This window comes from Perognathus longimembris, chromosome 28 (genome assembly GCF_023159225.1).
Source record: "Perognathus longimembris pacificus isolate PPM17 chromosome 28, ASM2315922v1, whole genome shotgun sequence".
Lineage (NCBI taxonomy): Eukaryota > Metazoa > Chordata > Mammalia > Rodentia > Heteromyidae > Perognathus > Perognathus longimembris.
In genome coordinates, this window is record NC_063188.1 from 47,922,431 (window position 1) to 47,932,161 (window position 9,731).

Below are 9,731 nucleotides of genomic sequence, written 5' to 3' on the forward strand. Positions count from 1 at the left end.
TTCAGAGATTTATACCAAAGAAGAAAATTACAAGCATTCAGTTGCAGACAAAATTAAGCACCTGCAAGCTGCCTTCCTGGTGGATGTGCAGGCCACAGCAGCAAGGACAGCAGCTGAAGGGAGCCAGAAAAAAAGCAGCAGAGATATGGTATGCTATATCTTTCTACTCAACACCCGTAAGAACTGAAAGACCAAGAATGGGAATCACCATCCCAGATGGCAACACATGGACTCAGAGACAAAACACCAAGGGAATGTGTGAGTATTACACAAAAGACAATCTCTCTCCTCCCAGAGAACAACATCTACAATGAAACTCTCCCTCACCAGAGAAGAATGACATCTTTGATACTATCATAGAGCCTACCTGAGGAGCTGGCCTATAATATGGTCTAGAGAACCTCTAACATTTTTTTGGACCAGTCCTGGGGCTTGAACTCAGGGCCTGAGCACTGTCCTTGGCTTCTTTTTGCCCAAGGCTAGCACTCTGCCACTTGAGCCACAGCACCACTTCTGGCTGTTTTCTGTATATGTGGTGCTGAGGAATTGAACCCAGGGCTTCATGTATACGAGGTAAGGGCTCTTGCCACTAGGCCATATCCCCAGCCTCTCCTGTAACATTTTTGAAGAGGGAAAAAGAATCGAATACCCACGAACCACCCCTCTGGCTGAAAAGAAAACAAAACAAAAATCCACCCAAGGAAAGGCAGCTCTACCCAGGGAAAGGCAGACTCATCCAGGTGAAGGAAGCTCCTCCCAGGGAGGACAACTCTATCTGAGGTGGAGGAGCCTCGCGTCACCTTCCATCCATTTGACATGTATTGGGGGAAGAAAAGCCTAGTAGGCAAGGCCCGGGGCCAAGGGACAAGGTCTGCTTCTCCTACTTCTTCTTGCATTGCTAAAGACATGATTTATAATTAGTATATTATTACTTCTAACATAATTTCTGGGAGATGAGGGCATTGTAGTGAAGAAAGTGCATGACTATGTGACTGATACAAAAATAACTACTTCCTCACCAGTGAGGGAAATGGCAGCTCTTGAGGCCCAGGATTGCTGCAAGGGGAAAAATACCTGCAAGACAGCTGTATGAGAAACTTAGAAAGAAATTTATTAGTGATGAAGAGAAAGACCCAGAGTCTGAGAAGCCTCCCATGCCCCTAGCTATAAGAGCTAGAAAACCCATTTTAAACCAAAATTTGGACTGGGTATTTGGGCCCTACAATCCCATCCACAAAAGAGAAACCGTTAATTCCTACCATAGGGGGACCTTTCTATGAAAGGATTTGGAAGGCCCCCACTGGAGCATCAGTTAATGGAAAAAGGTTGTTGACCACACTTAGCCTTGAACGGTTTTGGACAGGATGATAACCATGAGGGAGAAAGGGAAGTTAGAATTAAAGTCAAAACAGTGAGGTGCACAAATCTTTCTACTTGGGACAGAATAAGGCAGTTTAAAATGCCACGGTGCACAAATGTCTTAACATGAAAAGGAAAAATGGGTAAGCAGTTACAATAATGCTCAAAGAAGGAAATCTATGCAGGAAAATGTCAACAAGGAAGGTGTACCTATGCCTCTTTTAAACCTGACAGTAAAGTGAAAGGATAATGGACTTAAAAGCACAATTACAAAAAAAAGAGAGAAGCCCTTTGAGATTTTAAAATTACTAACCATGTTAGATATTTGGTTAACTTACTTGACATTTGGTAGGATAAATAAAAAATAATGCAGAAACTGCAAGCTTTAAGATAAAGAGATGTCTTACACCTCTGACTAAAAGCTTTATTGTGGTTAGAAACCCAATGTCTAATCGGACAGGATATATTAAAATAACTATAGACAACTGAGCAATACGCAAACAATTGGTTAGAGTTTACAGGAAAAGAAAAAAACCTTGGAGTCATGTGTAAAAGAGTCTTGCTTTAAATAAATGAATGACTTATGTAACCATTTTCTTGCTTAAAAATAGTATAAATAAAGACCTCTGAGGTATTCAGGATAGAGAGTAACTCATCACTTTTGACTCCTTGTCTCTCATTCCTGCGCCAACTCCACACTCCTTCTTGGTACCTTATTGATTACTGAAGTTGGTCTTTGGCACTAAGGAATGTTCAGGGATAGGCAGCCCCACCCCGCTGTAGTGAACAAAGACAAGCTCACCACTCCAAACTAATAGCAGCTCAAAAAAAACATCGACAATAGAAATAAATTGGATAAAGACTTAAAGAGAGACTTTTCTAAAGAAGAAATAAGTATGGCCAATAGATAGATAAAGGATCTCTGGCCATAAAAGAAATGGAAATCAAAAGAACATTGAGATTCTTCCTCACTCCACTTAGAATGACCATTATCAAGAAAATTCAGAACAGATGCTGGCAGGGATGTGACCAAAAGGAAACCGTACTACACTCTTGGTGGGAGTGTAAACTTGTTCAACCACTCTGGAAAGCAGTGGGGAGGTTCCTGAAAAAAGATGAAACATACAGTTCCCCTATGGCCCAGCAATCCCACTCCTGGGCATTTACCCAAATGACCACAAACAAAGTCACAGTAATGCTACCAGCACAACTATGTTTACTGAAGCATTATTTACCATAGCTAAGATATGAAATTAACCCAGACACTCCTCAGTAGATGACTAGTTTCAGCTAATTTGTTTTATATACACAATGGAATTCTCCTCATTCATTAGAATGATGTTGTACCACTTGTAAGGAAATATAAAGACTTGGAAAATATTGTATTAAGTGAAGCAAGCCAGAATCAAAGAAACATAGGCTACTTGGTTTCTCTCATTTGTAATAACTAGAATATGTCTATGATATTCTTAGGAGAGTATCACAATAGCTCAATAACTATGTGCATATGAACATATAAAAGGGGGCTTATCAAAATAAACTCCAAGAAATGGAAACAATAGGCTTTTTTTTGGTGAATTGTTTGCAGTTATTTCTTTTTGCCTTCTTCCCCCCCCCCCCCATTGTTGGGTAATTTACTGTTTTCACTATTTTTTATTTCTGTGCTCTTTCTCTGTATACAAGTTTATCTGACTTAGGGAAGGTAAGGGGAAATCACAGAAATGGTGAGACAGTGTGAACCAGTGCAACAGTGATCCTCACTAGACATGAACTTTATACCTTGGGTGGGGGGGGGGGTGGTTCTGGAGGCAGAAGTGCGAGAAAATGAAGGAGGGGGTAACACTGTTAAAAAGAAATGTACTCCTTACCTTACTTGTGTAACTATTACCCCTCTGTTCAATGTTAGCATTTCCCCCACCTTAGGTCCTCAGCTCCTCCCATTAGCCCCCAGATCCATCCATACCTAAACTCCCTGCCCTAGAACTATAATGGGCCACTCCTACTCACCAGTAAGACCTATCTATTTCTCCTTTAGCCCCAGAGAAGCTGCCACCAGGATAAGGTGCAGCCACCATATTGCTCCCTCTCCCGTGGGAGATATTGCCCCACTAATAAATCTCCTTATAAACCTTCCTCTCCTGTCCATGATTATGTCCACCTGGTCCCCTGGGATGGCTGGGACATATCCTTTCATTCATCACCTTTATAAAAAAATTTTATAAAAGGAAATGTTTTGGCCGCTATATTTTCAGATTTTTACAATGACCCTTCAAAATATACATTTTTTAAATGCTGAAAGATAACAAGTAAATGATCTTTGATTGCCAGTTTCCACCCACTATATTCATAATAGATACCTAGAACAAAATTTAATCTTCTTGTAAAATACTTTTTTTGTATTCTAATATGTAATCAGTCAGGTGGAAATGTCTATGAGAACATGAGAAAAATAATGTATGCTAGGCTGCCACACTACACCCTACACTAGTGCAGTCTCACAGTTTGGATCTCCCAAATAAACTTTTTTCTGCCTGAACTGTGTGGCAGTCTCCTTTCAGCAATCCTTGAAATTATCATGGCATCCCTCTTCAACTCTCCATTAGAGTTGATCTGGTTTGTTGATTTTTGATATTGTTTTTCTGTTTTTTTGTTTGTTTGTTTTGTTTTTTACTATCTCCATGGCTTAGTTTCCTAATAGTATTAAGTGCATTCCTGGATGCAAGCTTTGGGGGGACATTTGTCCACTCAGAGTCGCTGGCTTTCTAATAAAGACTCCTAATCCAACCTCTTAAATGTGGCTTCTCTGTATATCACAATAAAATTTCCATATAACACTACATAGCCCAGACTGCCCTTGAACAGGTGATTCTCTTCCCACCTTCCCAATATGTGGGATTACAGCACTTCTGCTCAAAGTATGAACCTGTCTTTTTTTTTTAAATATGGGTGAAGTACTTTCTCCAGCTCCTTGAAATGTATCCCAAGAGACAGTACAATGGAAGACATTCACATTCTTTAATTTCTAAAGTATACCTTTTAAGCAATTTGTGGATTACACCATAAGCAACATTATTGATCTTATAGATCTCAGATTTTTTACCCTTTTTTGAGATTGGATTACTCAACTGATTATCTTGCCTCAGGCTGTGGAATAGCTAAGACTCCAGTTCGGTACCACTGTGTCTTGCTTAGTTTCCTAAAGCCACAGTGATGACAAGAGTGGAAGGAACTAGGGTGAAGAATTAGCACTCAAAATTGAGTGTTGTTTGGCTGATATTGTTGTACAAAATTAGATCAATGAGATATAGAGAAGCCACATTTTGAGAGGTTGAGTCAGGAGTGCTTATTACAAAGCCACCAACTGATAGCAGATTCCTGTCCCCAAAGAACTCACAGCTTCAAATGTAGTTAATGTAAAGATTATAAAAGCAGAAATCACATGATTAGTGTGAGGAACTAAATCTATCAAAATTGTGTTTACAGAAAAAAATGAATTCTCTTAATACTGGGTTGGAGGTTCTATAGTGTTGTCTAGACACGTATTTCCTTATGTCTGGATATTCTATCCATCATTGAATATAAGAAATATTTTTCCCTTGTTCTTATAGCCAAAGCAGTTAATAAAACATCTGAAAAGATCTGAATGTCTGACAACGTAACTTTTCAAAAGTCTGTGTGTGTTTTATGAAACTTATAAATGCAATACTGTCTTTTACATTTTTATTTATTATCATTTATAATTATTACCTTTAAGATGTTGTGTAAGGGCTTCAATTCAACAAGTTAGATAAAGAGTACAATGCATGTTAATGAATGTTACCACTTCCATTGAATCTAATTTTTCCAAATATTTTCTTAGATGAGAGCAAAACTAGATTGTGATTATGTCTCTCCATAAACAGAATGTGAAAGAAATAGCACTTACATTTATAGGAAAAATAATATAACTTACTTTTTCAAAAAATTTATTGCTAACATACATAATCAGAGTCACAGAAATCAGTCATGAAACAAAATTGATATGTTAGTATAATATACATTGATCTTCACATTCAGACTATACCAACATTAAGGTAAACCTGCAACACCCAGTAAAATTGGGTTAACAGAAGCACTCATTACATTAGGATAGCTACTCTACCCTGTTGCTTCTCATAAGTATACATTATTGAATTTAATCCTAACTGATAACTTTTATTGAGATTGTATTAGGATCTTTGCTATGAGCCTTGTATTTTGCAAGGCAATAGCCCAAACAAGCTATGATTTAACTTCTGATTATCAAATTGTATTGCAGATCTTGAAATGTGTCAATCATAGTTAATTTGTATAAAGCAGCTTTGTGACATTTAGTTTTAGGTCAAAACTTAGATATGCTACCTCTTTCTTCATTGGGTACAGGAATTAAATAACAGAATATCTTCATCTGGATCATCAGAATTGATTTCAGAAGCTGAAAACTGTTGATAGGCATTCTTATTTTATAATCAGTTGTCATCATTCAGTTAACATTTATTTGTGTTATTTATTGTTGACTACTCAATGCATTAAACATCTAACATATGTATCAGAAATGACATTCAGGGCATAGTCCTCTGTTTCAGTGTTTTATTGACAAGGTAATGTACAGAGGGGTTGCAGATACATACTTAAGGTAGTGGGTTCATTTCTTGTCAAACTTGTTATCTCCTCCTTCATTTTTTCCCACCTTCGCTCCTCCTGAATTATCCCACTCACCCTAGTTAGTTTACAACATATTGTATTGCTGTTGCATTGTTTTGCCTTTTACCGTTTGTCTCACCATTATTAATGCCTAAATGTTTACCTTTCTCCCTCATTAACCCTTACTTGATGCATCCAATGCTCACATCATGCGATTCTGATATGTGGAAATATATATATGCAAGTTTAGAAAATTTGACTATTAAGTAAAAGGTCTGTTGAGCATTTTCTAAAGGGAGTGGATTAGTAGACTTTTATCCTAAAGAAAATATAAAATTTCTATTTATTTTTTTTTAATTTTTATTGTCAGACTGATATACAGAGCGGTTACAGATTCATATGTTAGGCATTGGATACATTTCTTGTACTGTTCGTTACCTCCTCCCTCATTCTCCCCTCTGCCTCCTCCTTTCCCTTTCCCCCATGAGTTGTTCAGTAGATTTACGCTAAACAGTTTTGCAAGTATTGCTTTTGTAATTGTTTGTCTTTTTTACCCTGTGTCTCTCGATTTTGGTATTCCCTTTCAGTTTCCTAGTTCTAATACCTGTATACTCGGTTTCCAATGTACTCAGTTAAGATACAGATAGTGCAGGTACAACCACAGAAAGGGGATACAAGAGGATCATCAACAATATAAGCTATTTCTGAGCAGATTTGTTAAGAAAATCTTTAACAACAGCTCTGAAACTAGATTCTTATGAAGAATATCATCTTACACAAAGGCACCTTCATAACTACTATCTTTTTTATCATATACATGGCTGTTATCTATCTTCATGAGAAACTGTTTAAACAACTACACAACTTGGGGAGAGGAATATTGGTAGGGGAAAGTCTTGGAAAAATGAGGGAGGGGATGAGACTGTTCAAAGAAATGTACTCATTACCTGACTTCTGTAACTGTAACTCTTCTGTGTATCATCTTTACAATAAAAAATAAAATAGACCAAAACTCCCAAAGGAAAAAAAAAACAACACAATGAAAATGAGTTTATTTCTCACAGAACATCCCTTATATGGGAGAAAATATTTTCTACTAATTAATCTCATGCTATGGTGAATTGCTAAAGATTTACAACAAAGAAACAAGTTTGGAGAGCTAATTGGATATAGAAAGAAATCGGTCAACGATACAATGACCCTCAAAACTTGAAACTGTCTGATTTTGTTTTAACGGGTATAAAACAATGAGTTAATCAATCTGAGCTTTTAGACACTGAATTATTTTTTGTTATATTTCATGAATATTTATTTAAGTTCTGCTTTGAACTTTTATGGATAGTTTCATTGTATATATTTCATTTAGAATCCAAGGAAATAGCATTTATGATCTTTCTTAGGCAGTAAAACATCAGATTCCTTTGTGACGTTCTGAACATTCGAAAGAAAAATAAAGTAAATGTAACAAAGATTGTTTTATTGACCTTGTCTACAGAATTTCTAACATTAATTTAAAGAGATCAATGTCATGTTGATACGTTTAGAATTGTGTCTGTCCGGTTGGTAACTGAAAATAAATAATACTATGAATTGTGGATATACAAGATCTATAATTTCTAAACTTAAATTTACTATCACAGGGAGGTGAAGGCATTACCCATATTATGTTAGCTAGTTTAGTGCCTACTCTTATATAATAATATATGGTAACAATATTCTTTCCATGTTTCCATGATTTCTTCCTTCGGTCAAACATTCTTGGCTCCCTATCAACTTTATCTTTTTTTCTCAAGAAGTTAGAAAAAGAAATAAATAACAAATGCCTTGAAATGAGAGATATGGGAGAGGAAACAACTTTGCCATCATATGGATTAGTGAATGACCACAGTAGGTTCTCAGCTAGAGTTTAGCAGTCTTCCTGGATTCACAATTCCCTTCCCACACTTCCCATTATTTTATGCCTGTGTTCAGTGCAAAAATGTATTCTGCGTCATATTATGAAGTCACCACATCAGAGATTATTTTGTGATGTAAATTGAGTATGATATCCACCACTGAAATTCAAGCTCATGGATATTAATAAAATAAATAAGTTTTGTGATGTGTGCAGCCAGCAGATAAGGTATAGAAACTTACTGTAACCCTTATAGTTTATATATGAAAGATACCTGAAAGATATCTTTTTAAAAAATTACCAGAATCTTATAGCCTTATGAGTTACTATAAATTGTTATCAGGAAACATTGACAAACCATTATTGGAAAATTATATGATATCTCTAACACATAATCATTGCCCAAAGAAGAAATGATCTAAAGAGTTTGTGGTATACAATGTAAGGAAATAATGTGAAAGAATTTCTTCAAAATTCCCAAATTGTAAATGTGTAATCGTTTGTCATTTCTCCTGCTCATTCTAAACATTTGCTTTCATCAACATATTCTCATTCTTCTATTTAAAGGGCCCTCTACTAATTGTATAGGAGAAGACCCTTCAGTGCCAGGATTCACCAGTGTATCTGAGAATATATTTGCTTTCTTTCATTGTGTTTAACATTAAACTCCTCCCTTAGGCATAATTAAACATTCCTCTGTAAGACTTTTCCATCGATGCACATCCTGTGATACCAATTAAGATACTGATTCTGCCAGTTGTAGAAGAGAAAATTTGTTTAAGCATTTTAACCTTGTTTACAGATTCAAAATGTTGAAATTACTCCCAAATGATTGGTTCTGATTAAATCTTCTTGGAATATGTTTTCAGTTCATGTAGTGAAAACCTGAAGCTGACAATTCTTGGCATCATTTGGTTTTATTTTTCTGGCAGGTTATAAAGTATTTGACTTTTCAACTTGGAAAGTCAAGACACTACAATGAAATAGGAAAGGGAAATGGAGAGGCAAACAGAGGGGACAAAGGAAAAATAGCATGTATGATTTTCACACCTGTAATTCTGAATGTGGGGAAATTGAGATATGGTAGTCATGAGTTGATCCACTCTGGGCTACACAATGAGATTATATGTAAATAAAGAACTATAAAAGAAAAGAAAGGAAAAGGAAGAGGAAACAAATCAATTTATTTAAATTACAAAAGTTTCTACAAATTCTGAGATGATAATTTTAGTTTCAGTAATGATAATTTAATGTAAATGACTGACTTTATTATATAAAATACTATGATTAATAAATAATCGATCATGTATACTTGGGACACAAGCAAAGCAAGGACATCGCAAAATGAATAAAATTTGAAATTATTTGTCAGTATGGTGCTTGATAATTTGTTGTGTCAAGACTATTCTTTTTCATTGGTGTAATTTTTATTTGTTAATTTTATTTGCAGAATCACTAAGCATAGCACAAGGTTCAATAAATTGTATTAGAAAACTTACTCTTCAGTAATAAGGCTGGTGTTACAACAATTGTATTCCAATGTTTCAGGATAGGGTATGTTTTATAATTCCAATAAAATTTAACTGTGGGGAGATGGAAGAAGTTGGCAGAGGAGTGGCAGAGCCCTATCTAAGATCTCTCAAAGAACCCAGTTTTTCTTCTACAGGGAAACTTCTAACTCTAGAGACATAGCCCAAGCAAGGTATAACAGTACAGAGCTTCAAGTTAGGAAGGAAAAAATGAGAGAGCAGATCCAAGAATCCAGATTTCAGCCACACGTGGTTACTTGGCAGCCCACTGCTTACTCAGCAGAACC